The sequence below is a fragment of the Gnatocerus cornutus genome, chromosome 5 (genome assembly GCF_029298725.1).
Source record: "Gnatocerus cornutus isolate USDA-ARS CGAHR chromosome 5, icGnaCorn1.1, whole genome shotgun sequence".
Taxonomy (NCBI): Eukaryota; Metazoa; Arthropoda; class Insecta; order Coleoptera; family Tenebrionidae; genus Gnatocerus; species Gnatocerus cornutus.
Window position 1 is genome coordinate 13539883 of NC_142237.1, and position 16005 is coordinate 13555887.

At 35.5% G+C, this 16005-nt stretch overlaps 1 protein-coding gene across 4 annotated transcripts in view; it reads left to right on the forward strand.

Moving 5' to 3' along the window:
* LOC148174772 (uncharacterized) overlaps positions 1 to 16005 on the forward strand; it is a 137380-nt gene that overhangs the window by 60899 nt on the left and 60476 nt on the right. Inside the window, exon 1 of one of the 4 annotated variants that reach the window (XM_088036210.1) lies at positions 10311 to 10370. The exons of the other annotated variants lie outside the window; for them this stretch is intronic. The gene's annotated coding sequence lies outside the window, so the exon portion shown is untranslated. Of the gene's footprint in view, positions 1 to 10310; positions 10371 to 16005 lie in introns of those variants that run through there. 4 annotated transcript variants of the gene reach the window in all.

Here is a 16005-nt window from a genome sequence, read left to right on the forward strand (position 1 = left end):
TGTACAAAAGAGTCTCACAGCGGAGTGGCTTATATTAAATTGTTTTGTTACAAAAACTAATTTTGATTAATTTTTTGTAGTGTTAACTGTAAGAAATAAAAATTTGTTCGAAAAAACGAACGTCAGTGGGGGAACTCCGGGAAGATTTTTCGTCGTGTATAGAAAATGAGTGAAGCGATTAGATGACAGAAGAAGAAGTAAAAAGAAAAATGACAAAATTAACAGATCAGAAACACAATAACTCCGCCGCACCTCTCATTTCATTACAAACTTAATTGTCTTAAATGTTGATTCACCACTATTACTCATCATTGTTCCAACTAAGGAATAAAGACGCCGGAAATCTATGAATTTTGAATTTCGCCTTCATTGAAATTTTAACCTTGTCGATTAAAACTCCTATGCTAAATCTTCTTGTCACGTAGAGTAAAACCTCATGACAGGTAGAAACTGCCGCTTGGATTTTTTCAACATCCCTAAATCTCCAACCCTACATGGACATCACGTCAAGTCCTTGCTGAAAGTTGATGTATTTCGCATGGAACGATCCGCAAAGAAGGAGTTTACCGACGCGCCCCCGCATATTTAACTCGCATGGATTCACCTCTGACCTGCTAAGGAGCGTCATAAGACGCGATATTATCATGCATAATACTCGTTCGTGTGGTGCCTGTTAACATATTCGCTGTTCGGATCTTCATAACATTACGTGCTACATATTTTTTCAATTAAGAGGATGTCAATGTCGTGCCGGAAAAGGGCTTACCAGGCTCTGTGTTAGAGGTTCTTTGACATGGACAAAGGTCGAACCGCAAGCTGTAAATACGAACATCACGATATGGTTGAAATTTTGACATTTTAGGCGTTAATGAAAGGTTTACGATTGTAATAAACGAAGTCACTTTCTGGAAGAGAGGACAGTTGAATCCAGCGAGACATTTACATACAGCGCACGTAACCAGTAAGGATATTGTTGTTTGAAATTTTGGACTTACCAAAATGAAACGAGTCGGCGAAATTTAATTAAATATTCCGTTGATTCTTGCAGAATTTCAAGGCACTTCCGCCCATAAGTTGTTTTAGTACTGTCTAACCACTAAATACAACTAACTAAAACTTATTTTTTACATTTATGCTGTCACGACCATCCATTTACAAAGGAAATAAAACGTAATGATGACTTCAAATTATTGCTTCTATTGTCTAAAGTCGATGTGCTGAAGTCATAAAATTCTTCGAGTTGATTATGATGTTAGCAGCTGAAAAAAAGGAAACGAAGTTAGGTTCAATAATCCTCCGTAAATTGACAGATTGCCTATAAACTTTGCGTTGTAACTTCCCCGCGCTTTTTCATATAAAGTCAATTTTAAGTGGAAATTTAATTCACCCGTTTTCAGCGAACGGGGTGGTAATAAAAAGTTATGTTTGACGGTTTTAGAATGTCACTAATTTTAAATTGAAATTTCCGTGATTTTCGCTGTCCGTTCTCAGAATAGAAAGCACAGGGGGAAACATGTTCTCATGTTTTTACCAGTGGAAACGAGAATCTCGCGTGCACCCTTAAAAATCACATCAGAAACTTTTAAGATAATGATTGGCTTTAGTAGACATGCAACATTCTAATCATTTGCTGTTAAAATTGACATCGTCGCACTTCTCCGTTTATAGTCCCACCTTTTGTATTTTACTGCCCCGTAAAATGAATATAAATTATTATATGAAATATTACAAAGTTCGTTTTATTGCGAAATTAAATGGCCGAAATAACGCGATTTAAGTTAGTATATTAAATTCGTCATTTTTGAAGGATTTTATATGGAAATTTAGAGCTACATAATATGAAAAGAGGCTGTTAAAAATAGAAAATGAATTCATAACATGGGGAATAATTTGGGCCTTTAGAATCTCCCTCCCTGCTCTCAGCTGTTGATACATGTTTATCCGTTCCTATCAATCATAAACTTTTGAATTTGTCTTTCTATCCGTCGTGAAAAGAAAAAATCGCCGCCATAAAATTACAAACTCCCATTAATATAAAGGGTCGTCCTTTGAGATTTATCCCGACAGATCTGTAGTAAAGTTAGGAAAGATTTTAATCAACGAAGTCAATAAAACAGGAACATGTTTAAAAGTCAGGTCTTCGACGAATTTTTATGGCTCCTCTTCAATATCAAGTTGCGTTATGTCTTTCAAGTCTGATGATACTCCTCCAAACCCAACTCACTAAGAATAAAGCGTTTCAATCAAAGCCCAAGTGCTTTTCCTTAGATAAACACAGCATCAATTAAGGGCATTATGGTTGCAAAGCGTGGCTGATTCAAAGTTTTCGTCTTTTTGTGCCGTTGCGCTATGAATTAATTTAATGAATTTGGAAGACTCCTTTGTCTGGCATTCGGAAGGTGCGCTTTCCCAGAACACATAGGTAATGGGAAAGCGCAAGGGTTTCCAATTTAGGGTAAAACAAAGAAACCACCAAACCAACGCACATATCTCAAATGAAGGGAAGAAGCTCAGTGTTCCGAATGCTTTTGATCGGGCGATATTAAAATCGTCTTTGTGGCATGAAATTTCGACCGTTTATGAAGTTGATTGTTGAAAGCTCTTCTTATTTTTCGTGTCTCCAAAACCGAGTTGAAACATTTCTAAACTTGAGCTCGAATAGAATCGTAATAATATGCATATAATATGCTAAACTTGCCTTTGTCTGCTGAGTCGGAACTTTGTGTAGAAATTCCATGCTGGCCAGTCTTGGCGTATTGTATTCTGTGGTATCAGGATAGATCGGAACATAAATCTCTCTCATACGCTCCTAAATGTTGTTGAAACGCCATTTTTCACCCTCTCACACATCGAACTTGAAATATTCGGAATATTTCAGGCCAGTTTTCCCAAGCCAATACATAATTCATTGCGAAGAGCTTTCTTGTCTTTGTATCGATAATTACCTCGTGGCTTGAGGAAATGAGCGTCGATTTGTTCTCCTCGGCGACATCCTTTCTGTTTTTAACCGGAATTTGATTTGTTTGTTTGTGAATATTTGTTCAGTCGACTCGACTGCAAACACACTGTATAAATAATATTTCGTACCATTTGTATTCAAACCACATCAGCTAAAAATTCGATCTCATGTTCAATTTGTCGGGGCGTTCGTTAATATATAAAAGAGGCAAAGGAAAGGATCCGAGACAGCGGGATACATGCGAGATGCATGTCAGTAAATAAGGCATTTTTTGTTTTTCTTCGGGATCTGAATTCTTTATATCCTATTTACCATGATGAAAACATATTATCCTTCAGGAATAGGAAAAGTCGGTTCATTTAACCCGACAAAACACAAGATTCTTTCTTTCGTAAATCCGACGCCCATTTAAGGAAATTAAACGGGAAAACTTACTGATGGAACTATGAAATCTCTCTAGTTTGGTATTTTCCTGATTTTTCAGAAAACAACAGACAGTTGTCTAATTACAAAGCAAGAAAAACTGGTCAATGCTGACTCCTCGGAGGCGGCGGTATCAGCAGATCTCATGTAATTAGTTCAATTTGAGTTTTCCAGTAAATTGTCTCCAATAAAGAGCACGAAGTAACTTTGGAAATACACGCAACAGAAGTTTTCTCACTTCAGTCTGGGGATAATGAGTTCTTTTTGTTTCGCTTGTGAAACATGGAAAACCTCAAACGATTTTTTGTTTATTTTAGTTGCTTTGATGGTATGAATGTATTCAAAAATAATTAAACTCGAAAACTACAGCGAAAAATTTAATGAAAGTTGTTTTAATATTTGATACACTCATTATTTTAAATCCGAGCTTATAATTTTATTAAATAACGAATTTCAAATGAAACAAGATGGGTTCAACATAAATTTTATAAATTCGTTCATTAATTACAGACCTATTGTATTTGCAACGTTGTTAGAAAATATTTACAGTGAGATACTGAAATAGTACGAGAACTATAAAATATTAATGAGAGGATCGGAGTATTACTACGCTATCGATTGAATTAATTTTGTAAATTTTCAATATTTCTATGCACGAGTGAAACTAATTAAACGCGTAGGTGTAAAGTAATTTCTCCTGGGGTTTTATTTATTATAGTTCGTAATAAATAATTAATATCCTGTTTCATTTACAGGCAAATTCTAGAATAAGACATGCAGGGCGTTAAAAACGTTAATTAGAGACTATTTTCAGGTTCAAAATATTTTTTTCGGCTCATTTAGAATGGCTTTTTAATTTTGTTGGGGACACATCCATTATCGGGTTTTACTGGAGGCATTTTCTGTGGGGACTAAAATAGAGTGTCCTGCTGCAAAAAACCGAATAATGTGTCAGTTTTTATTGGTTTTTTAACAACTAATAGTAGAACCGATTTGGATAACTTTTGAGTAACGAATTTGACCCAGAGGTTTATTCTGCTAAGTTAATTTAATTGAGCCGTATAAGTGCATGGGTATTTCTAACTTTTTTAGATTTTTTTATTTTAAGAACAAATCATTTTCCATTAGGATTTTGTAACGAAACTTGAGGGGCTTACTGTTTTTTAACTTGCTCAAAAAATCTGCCAACTAAAAATTTATAGCACAAAAGAAACGATTTTTTTATTTTTAGCACGAACATTTCTGACATCCAACATGTGTATTCAACAATTAATATTTCTTTTGAAATCGTGTGTTTCAGCCTGACTCAGAACCTTGGCATATCAAATCAAGTGTTTTTAAAGACGTTAAAATTGATGGAAATTGATATTTTTTGCTCAGAAACAAGTTAAAAAATCATTCGTCTTGTGACATCAGCGATACTTAAATTCGCAAATATTTTAATTTCTATTTGAACTAAATATTGCCGTCAACATAAGCTCATTAAAGCCAAAAGCTATTCAGAATTTAATAGTCTTACATAACATTTTTGATTGCTACTTAAATATTATCTTCTAGAACATTGGTACGTTGACCTGTGCCGTCCAATTTTATTCTAATTACATTAGTACCTATTACGTTTTCGTGATTGCTACAATTATTTTCAAGATGTTTGCTTTTATACGACCAATTATGTTAGAAAAAGCTATCAAACGTAATAATTTTTTGTTGATTCTTGATTGGGAGATTTAATCCAATTTTTTAGGTGCAAGTTCAACGTACAAACTTGATCAACTTTTTTTCCAATGGATTCTATTATTAGATAAGAAGCTCAGCTCTTTGGCTACTTCAATCCGTGCCCTAGATTTAGATTTTCTATTAGTTTTCCTCTACTTTGGATTTACGTTAATTGAAATTGAAGGAAATTCTGGTCTGACTAGCGTGTGAACGAACATGACCACTGGCTTTTAAAATGTTGATGAAAGCGTGTTCGCCACTGTTTTTAGTGTTTGCCGATTCTCCCACATCTGTTTGCTTACACGGCTTGTGCATTATATTTCTTTTTGTAGAAAACCAATGAAAATAGGACGCTTTCTTAGACTTTTCCCAGAATTTAATCACGTTTCTTTCATCAGAACATCTCATTGATTTGAAAATAAATGCAGATTGACAGGAATCAGACTCAGATAATAAGATTGAAAATACTAATTTAATCATAAAAAAATCCACGACTCCCGCATATTAATTAACTTCCAAACTGTCGCGAACAAGTTTCATTAAGACTCGTTTTATTGAAATCCTTTCAAGTCCACTCGACAAAGAATTTCAACATTTGCAGAAAACTGGAGTAATATTTATCGCCGGCTTAAAACTTTGATGGGATGATATGATAGAGCAAATTTGATTAGAATCATTGTTAGTTCCAATATTTGATTCGAACTAGGTCACGATTCCATAGTTCGAAATTGTGAACTATTCGGAAATGTAAATGTTCATCACGGAATTGCCGAGTTCAGCTCAGACTTGTTTGCAGAACCTTTTCGTAGTGCAAAAATATACACGATGGAAGGCTCTAATTCTGCACCCTTTTAAATGAATTCCAGCCAGTTCCAACATAAATTTTCTACCTCTATACTTAATTGCGATCCGAATAAATTCAGATTTATGTAGTGCAGTAATTAGTATCTTATCTCCCGAAATCGATCCTGTTATTTTATTGCCCCACAGGGATCTATACAGTTTCTGTGCGAATTTACCTTTATTAAGCCGAGCATTGTTATTCTGATCTTGCTTTGTAATTTTGACTTAAACTATACGAAAATAAATAATTAGATTGCATCCCACGATTGTTATAGTTTCTGCAGTGTAAAAATACACGTTGAATAACGGAATTCGATATAGAATTATTACGTGGGACGACTTACAATTACTGTTTGGAACTTGCTCTGTTTTATTGGTCTTGAGTCAGTTACAACAGTGCGATATTTCTGGAACTGCAAACATCTAAAGCAAATGTTGTAGGCAATTAAAATTAATTATCTTGCTTGTTTCATATTATTTATGATCTTCTATATAAGAATATTGTGCCATTATTGTTTATTGACATTTCTGTAATGGTACAAACAAAGCGTTTGTCGTGGAGAAAGAAAGTTAATCGCATATATTTCTATAACTATTAATTCAATGTGAGCTAGTTGTAGAAATAAAATGATAATGACGGAGCAATAAATGTAATTTTATTCATAATTTAGTTTCTTTTTTGTAGCCACATAACGAATGATATCTTTTACATCTCTCAGCACTTCATTCATCTAAGAAATGTGTGCCTCGCCTAATCTACTCCCATCCACGAGAAAACCTATTTAAACTGAAAATGCATTTCCACCTGCACTTGCAAAATGAATTGCCCCCGGCAAACTTCCTTAGACACTGTCTCTTCTTCTTTTATCACCTCAAAAGGAGTACCCCGTCAAGAAGCATTTCCTTTCTCAGTAATTAAATAGAATGCACCTGAAAGCGCGACTAAGAGCGGATTTTGGTGGATTTACCGGCAATAACACGTGCCATAACTCTCAGATATATTTCATCTCTCCAATTATCGTGACGTGATGTATTGGCGTGATCGTAGATGACATCTAGCCCAGTCTTGTTTGTTATTGCATCCAGTTCTAATCCTGAGAAGTCCAGTGCGGCTCTAGGATACGCTGCGTTAATCCCACCGGTCCGAGGCGTAATTAAAGTAAGAACCCTGCCTGAAACGATTAATTAGACCCACGCCTCATCTAGCAACGAAATAATTTAGAGACACGCACCAAAACCGCGGGGAAACTTGTTGCTAGCAGGATATTGTGCGTTAAAATGTAATTTATTGAAATATGGGGAGGAGAGGTAGGTGCAGAACTCCCCTGAAAAAATAGTCTTATTTAGTTCCAAAGTGTTGGAGTAGAAGAACAAAGCCGTCGAGCAGTTTTCCTATCAGTTTCAAGTTCATTGAATTTCCCAGAGCGCGTGCTTTACCCTTTCGAGATTGATCTCCTCACCTGCAGTTTCCTCTCGGATTCCCCTAATTCAAATGAAAATACAAGTGCACTTTAATTTCCATTGTCAACCCTCCTAACCCAGAATTTTAATTAAAACCTTCCTTTATAGAAAAAGTCTTTGTGCCAAGACATCTAATGACCCTGATGCGTGTACAGAAGAGTAATTTCCCCCAAAAGCTCCGTCTTATCAGCAGTTCGCAATGCGCTGCGCTTTGTATAAGACAAACACTTTCAAACCGAATGAAGTAGACCAAATATCGAAATTTCGTTTCACCATTAGCACGCTTAAATAGCTTCCAAGTTTGAGTCGCGGTGCAATCAAGGCAAAGTGCCGGTTCTATAACGCTTCAGAGACAGAATGCCAACTAACTTTCAAGAAGCGTAAATTTGGCGACCCTGTTAGGGCGGATTATTATTAGTGGCTGCCAACTTTCGGTGCAGAAAGTTGAGGGTATTAACAATGGTCGTAAACAAGCGGGACACTCGCTTATATGGGTTTCTATATGGAAAACTTGGACGAAATTTTAACGGTTATTTCGGTCCAGCCATTAATTTTTGATTCAGTTCATCACAAGAGACGGGGCTCTTGTGCTACGATGGCCGTAGCCAGGTTATGAACACCTTTTAAGAATATATAGCTTTTCTTATTAAAGCGCTCAAAGAAAACTGAAATGGGGAAAGGGCGGTAAAAGGAAAACAAAGGTATGCGCAAAATTTCCCAGACAATTTAGAATCGACAGTAGTTTTATGTTCACAGCATGTGACACTCATTGCGCTTATAAAACTCTCAGCTAATTTCACGACGAAATCGATACTTTTAAATTCCGTTACACTTGATAATAACCGCAATTTACATCATCAGACACATTTCTTTCATTGCGGCGACGAGTTCTTTCGTTGTGGTCCAGTGATCGAGGATTGACTGACAGAGGCTCGTTTGCTCGTTCAATTTATTTATTGAACTTGATTAAAAATTGTTGTTGGAGAGTTACGAGTTCGATTTATACGGAATTCTCTTTCACGTAATTGAATGAAAATGAAAATGTAAATCCATCATTTTGAATGAAAACACATTGTTTGGAAAAGATGTATTGTTTGTTGTTCGATGTTGGGCCTTGAGCCAAATCCGTTATTCCGAAAAGGACCAATTCCGAGATGCAGAAAAAATGGAAATTCGTCTGTGCTCTTCAAAGGAAAAATGATAATTAAGTTAGTATGAATCCCTGCAAAAAACATCTTCAATTACGTGGAACAAAACCGCAAAGCGATGAAATAGCGCACAATTTTTTTTCCACGAACTAAAATGACCGTGTCAAATTTGATCGTACAATAAAGCGTCCGAGTCCAATTGCATTGCAACTATTTCAACCGTATTACTAACAAACTGAGCTTGAAAATGCATTATCTTCTTACTGTAGTTTCCTGTCTATTCCCATTCTTCGAAACCTCGGCAGCCCATATCGCGAGCAGCACACAACCTGCCGGCTTTGGCAAAGTCGAGCGTTATAGTATCGACATTATCGAACTTTAATATGGATTTCTCGTCGAGCTGTATCTTGAAATAAATATTTACACGAGGAAAACATTCATTTAACGCCTGTCTAATAAATTTCCTTGTGAGCGAATCGGCGAACCGGAAAAAATAAAGCGGGCGAAAGGGTTGAGCTAACACTACACTGGACGTTAATATTTTCGCAGATTTTATTGGCCGGACACAATCACTAAATTGTCTGTTGGATTAAAAGCTTACAGAAAACTCTGGAGTTTGATGGTAATAAAAAGCATGAAGAAAATTATGGACGGGCTCCAGCAACCAAAATTCGTTCTAATCAAGTTAGGTTTATGAAAGGTATTTCGTGTTGTTAAATTGTTTTGCAGATTATGGGGGTTTATTAAAATTTATCGATCTGATGACCTGAGTGGATTACGCCCTTGCATTAACATAACGCAAACTAACGATGCTTAAAAGGAGATATTACCATACCTTAGGTGGCCATTAGAGTTCGTGGTTGTTTTTCAATTCGGGTCTAAGTACATTAATATCAACTCGGACTGTTAATTAATTTACGAGATAAGAGGTGGGACGTGTGGTTAATTGCCTGCAACGATAGTTCATTTTATTCAATCACGATTAAATCCGAATGCAAAAGAGTCGAGGAAGTGATATGTATCGTTGTTCTTTGTAAGCGAGATTAAATTTCGGGAGATAATTTTTAATGGGCCCGAATTTGCATGACGGAAGAGTAACGAGAAGAACAAACGGAGTCTACTTTCTTCCTTCCTTTTAATCAAGACTAACAAATACAATAGAATTGTAAATTATACACCGGCAATCTAATTGCTTAAAGCGATGATGCTCGGAGAAAGAAGAGGTATTACAATGACAAATGGTGGCCATCACGGGAACATTACGCACGTAAAATGCAACCGTAGCGGTGCCGTGGATGTCGTTAAGACCCTCAGATAAACGGAGTTGAGAAGGCTGATTTATGCTAGTGTACATTTGATTTGGGGTAGTCATTAGGGCGAAATCAAATTTCGGTTCAGTACCTACATCAACTACAAGGGACCTGATCCCATTCTTCACGAAAAAACAAACCGTTATAAACAAATCTAAATACGTGTGACACTTAGGAAAACATCCCAGAAATAGAAAGTATTACACGCCTCAATTCCAGTCGCTGTAACTTTTTACGGATTTATGTGGGAGTCATCATAAAATTCAAACTTCGGACAAAGCCCAGCCATTTATTGATTTTTGTTTGGGTTAGATAGTATTGATTGGGCCAGAGACTGTGTAGTCATTTATTTAAGTGTATGTCTTATTGTGGGTGGCTAGTCATATTATTAAGTGACCAGGTGTGAGTGAACTGCGCCTTATATTGTTGGCAGCCTACAGCATAAATGTCTTTCACCTTGGAGACTGCATACCAAGGGCCGCCTGCACAGTTTCATTGCACTTGAAAATGGTAAGACAAGTTAGTGTCAATCAAGAAACCTAATTTGGGGTAATAGGTTAGTAATGAAATCGCCGGTTAATTATAAGGGATATCTGACGTAATAATTGCATGTAGCCCTCGGAGGATAACTGTCAAATTCAATATTGTGTCTAACGTGTTTAGTAAATCCACCCAGCTTATGGAGCAACTTTGCTGGAAGCAGCAAGGTATCGATAATAATTCATTGTTGGACAGATGATTCTCACTTTTTTGAAAATTTATGGAGAATTTAAACTTTCTAAAATTAAATATACAGTGCCAGGAATACTTCTTGTGAAATGTTGTTTAGTAATAGTCATAAATAAAATTATGGGATCATTACAGAGAGCTCCCGAACTATGCAAAAACTGTTAATAACTACCATTTCGGATAGAAACGGGAAATAGCTTAGTTTATGTAAAGTTAAGTTATGTTAAATCTTTTAATTTTCGAAAATTACCGACATATTGCTTTCTTCGTGGGTTGGATTTAAATTGTAATAATTTATTTTGTGATTAGAACTAAGCATATTTAATTTAAATAACAACAAACCCACATAATAATTAAACTTGACCAAGACGTTTTAGAAAGAGTTACAGCGAAAGGATTTGTCTATTAAGGAAACTTTCTACTCATTATCCTTTTTTTTAGGAATTCAATGCGTTACAAGGTCAATTACCAAGAACATTTTAATTGTTATTATGACGTTGTTATATTGTTTTTTTAGAGAAAATGACTGATTAACGCTAAATTAAGTGAAGCAAAATATCAGGTAATTTTGTTTGACATGATACGCATTACGTCCGCATAATTAATGGATAATTAATATTGATATCGTGTTTAATTAATACGAAATAATGAAAGGAGTTGAAAGGGCTGAATTTGTGGAGCATTAACAGGTCATGGTCATGACATGATCGGCAAATTATGTAGTAGGAATATTTTATTTCAGTTCAGTAACTTTTTAATTACAGGCGTCTTGAAAATTTTGTTTTCCGATCCGAAATATAAGTTTTCGTAATGTGAGATTTCCGAAACAGCGATGCTTCATTAAGTGATTAGAGAAAATTTAATGAAATTCGAATTCCGAACTTCAGTTCTTACTCGACTTACGATTCTCATATTTCCCATAAATCTAATAAATGAAATTAACAGTTGCAAAATACAGAATTTGAAGTAGTTGGATTCTCTTAGTTATTCGTCTTCTATCCCAGCATGAATATTTCGTATTTCTATCACCAATAAGCACTTTGCTGAATTGCTGTAAAATTTGACTTTGTTGGTGACCTAAATTCAGGAACCAAATTTATTTTTAACCACTATAAAAAATAAGAAAAACGTCGAAGATAATGTGGAAATAATTTTCATAAGGGACAGATATTTGGCAATAACCGTCGCGGGAGTGAATGATGGTATTGATCCACCCATCTTATAAAAACTCTATTTATACCACCATAAAACGTACACCAGGGAAATTTTTTTAGGCAGTACAGATGTCGCCATAGTATAAAGCTCCGTCTTTTACATTACAACAGAGACAATAGGAAGGATGACAAACTCCACATTTCCATCCCCCTCGATAATGATACCTTTATAGGTCAGTCTGTGAGGAAGAAACGAAACCCTTATGGCGTGCAGACTAATCACTTTATTGATTCCATATTTGAAACGAATATTTTATGATTGTGACGTGGCTGTTATGATGAAACTTGGGGCTATAAACCCCTAACTTGCCCAATTTATCATGAAAATAGTATGAGGTGCCATAAACTTGAATCGTTTTTGAGTATATCTCAATTATTTTGCTCGGGGAAAATTACCTTTGCCACACTTTCAAAATGCAATAGTTTGGAAATTTTTTCAGCGTCGATCCATCATTACATTTTAAACCTTGACGTCAAAATCAGCTGTGAACGCTTTCATGCAGAAAATTTAACAAACCTCGTAGGGTCTATTCCCCTTAAGCAATAATTCATATCTGAAGTGCCGTTATTCATTCAGTCTTAGAAGGGTTGTATTCATATTATATACAGAGCAGAATGGACCTCGGTGGCAAGCCCACTTTTTCGCTGACAGATATCTCTACAACATTCCTTTCTCAAATCTGGGGTGGGAATGTGTTAATATGGCAGTGATATAGGGCGATCCAATACAAAGGGGATCGAATGTACGAGGGCCTATTTGTTATAGAATTTACACAAATCGTGCGAAAGTTCAGAATGTTACTGGGTTAGAGTGTGTTTCTGCTATCGATTCAACCGACTCCAAAAACGCCAGACTTTTGCCGAAGATTACTTCTTTCAATTTACACTAAGACTGTATAACACTCCACTGTCCTTTGATGTAGACTTACTCCATCCAGCTCCATTTTCATTCCAAGAATTAGACTTTGTAGTCATCAGCGACGTTTGAAACGATTCCACCTGATCTAGATAAAGAACGACAGGAACTTATTCTTCGCCTCCCACACCAACTTGTATTTAATAACAGTGAAAACTGTATCCAATAAAGGTACATTGTAGCGAAGGCGTTTAATGGTAATTGGTCTTCGCTTCGTATAAATCGAGCTTTTAATTTGTAAGCTCAGTTCTCGGTTCTAGCAGACTTGTAGGGTGAGGGCAGACTGCTGCTGAACTCACCCTATTCTGTCTGGCGTCCGTGCGTACAGAACACACCAACCCCAAACTCGGGTAGAAAGTGGCAGGGGTTGTCTCGCTCTCCTTCGTCGTTTTAGCGACATTCCACCCAGACTTGCGAGAAGACAGTTCTCTCAACTTTTTCCACTCTTTCGATATACGGTCACGTGCCAAAAGTTATCGAATGTGTTTCTGGCCGTCTTGAACTTCAACATCAGATGTCTCCGCAGAGAACTTTACAAATGCTTTTTGTAAACGTGGTCCAAGTAAACAAAACGAGATTTTCGGTGATAATTAAAATGACTCGACGGTTTATCTCTTGGAAACTACATGGAATTCTGTCAAGTGAAATAATAAACTGGTAGTCTGGGCTCTTGCTCAGACCACAAAATTATACTCTCTGTGTAAACTGGAAGATTTTTATTATGGGTTTCTTAGATTGTGGGGAGAACTGGGATTTAAAATACTATTTAGAGGATCATAAAATTGTCTGTTCAGCGTAAATCTGGGAAATTGAGAGTTTCACAAATAACGTCGCGTTGATTGAGAGCGAAGCATTTTTAGAAATCGAATTCCAAATTCCGGAGAAACTGGGTATGAAACTAAGGAGCAGGAGAATTTTCTCCGGAATATCGTTTTTTAAATAAGTACGTGTCTTTTAAATTCTGTCTGTGTAAACAATGGCTGATGTAATACCAGTCAAATTTGACGATTTTTCAGTTTTATTTTAGTGTAACTAATCTTAAGGTAATAGTAATTTCGATCACAAGGCCGGAAAGTGCTCTTTTGGAAGTCTGAGTGAAATTGCGAAGATTTCTAAAAGCATTTTCGGACGTGTGATCCACTTTATTTTTTAGGTCAACAAAATTTACCAAATCAAAAAAAAATTGATTTAGTAACTTTTACTTTTCAAGGTTGCTCTTTTAGTACGTATTTTCTAAATAAAACATTCTAACTAATTTTAAAATACTTCAACAGCAGACTCCTGTGTCAATTGATGACAGTGCGATACCAACTGGTAAACAAAAAAATATCTAGTTTTTTTTTAGAGACTTAGGCCACCAAACGCTGTTTTCCGGTCTATTTATATGTCTCCAAAACCGTTAAAAAAAGGACGGCGGCCTATAAAACATTTTATTATTAGCTAATTAAAAATAAATTGATACCTGCGTCTCCTCTAATTTTTCAAACTTGATTGAATAGAAGGAATTTGCCTTCTGTGTAAGTTCTTATTGCTGCGGTCGTTTGGATCGATAAGACATTTAGAATTCTGTTAAGAATAAATCTTTGGTAATTTGCTGAGAGAACTAAAAAGCTGGCCATTAGCTTCTCAATTAAACTTAAAGCTGATTATGCTAGTTTCAAAGTTCTTGTCTTTAATCAAACCTCATCAATTTCCCCGTCATTTTGGGTGACTGACTTCGACTGTCAAAATAACTCACTTATTTAAAATTTAGTTTTTACTTCTCTTTTGGATGCCCGAATGTTTTTTATTTAATTCTTTTTGTATCTACTTGTTTTTGATATTTTAAATTGTTTGGATGTCTTGCAGTTAAACATGCAAGTATAATTAAAAATATTTTTCTCTGATCTTGAAAACTGTTTTATTAAGAACTAGCAATTAGACACTTAAATTGTAAAGTAAAAGAAAGAAGCCGTAAGGCAGTAAGGGGAAAATCACTGAGCAATTCTACAATAATTGTTTCTGACGCTTGGTCTAAATAACACCGTAAAAATGCGAAAAGAAAAAGAAAAAGATTATAATGTCTTAATTTCAGAATTCCTTTGTAATGACTTCTTTTAGCTTACAGCATACCACTGACGTTACAGAGTCGAGAGAATCAAGTTACAAATCTGTTGCCTATAAACGCCACATGTTTGAATTAATTACTTGACAATCAAAAATTACAGAATGTGTTTATTTCAGGAACGACAATAAAACATTACCATAATAGTTATTTACAGTACAAGCACCAATAAGACCTGTATATGAGCGAGCTTTTGCTAGCTGCTTTTCGCGCGAGTACTGTACACAATCTTATATGCAATTTTGCTTAATGGGTGAGTTAAACATCACACAAAACGCATTTTTATGATGTTTAATAAAAAATATCGATCTATGTCTTTAAAAATATAATCTTTTTTTATCAATTATTAATCTGGGAATTGAAAAAGAATTATACGTCTTTTTGGTCAAACGCTCATTGTCATTTTCGATGATGGCAATCGAACTGGGCGGCATAGAGTAAACAAATATTTTTTTCTTGTTTCAACCAATACACAGTAGTTTTTTTAACGTTTACTGAAAACATATGTTATGTTCGTGTTTAACGACAAATTCGATTCGGATAGATGTCAGTTATTATAATATGCCTAGTTATAGTTTTTAGTTTTTTTAAATTTGATATAAAATGTTTTAATTAAAATGTGAACTGTTTGTGAAGGCAGAAAGGCGTATAATTCGACAATGAGCATGAGAGCAATTTCATATTATTCACGCATGAAAAGTGCACTTCGTCTTGGCGTACGAAGGAGCAACTTGGATTTTGCTCTTTATAATGCCTATTAAACAACTAAAACTATAATAAAAGTAAAGTACCTAGTTTTACCACTCTGCAAATGACATGATGATAATGAACTTCGGAATAAATAAATGTGCACTAAGTGCAATTCCGATATTTCTGTCGTAACTTTAACGAAATACGATACAAGTAACGGGTTCTTACATAACAAGATTCGTGGGAGTGTGGTAATTATCTTTGCCTAGTTGAACATAATTTGAGAACATTATTGTGGTCGTTCAGGGCTGGGCAAGCTTAGCCGAACAGACAATCTTCATCCTTCCTAAACATCATACCTACTCATTTCTCTTCTCAAAATGGAAACAATATACAACGTCTCAGAGGAGATTAATTATTAACATTTCGTCGAACATTTTTCTGCGAATTTATTTAGGTCATCTGCTACGCTTGTGGCAACCCGGCGCCTCC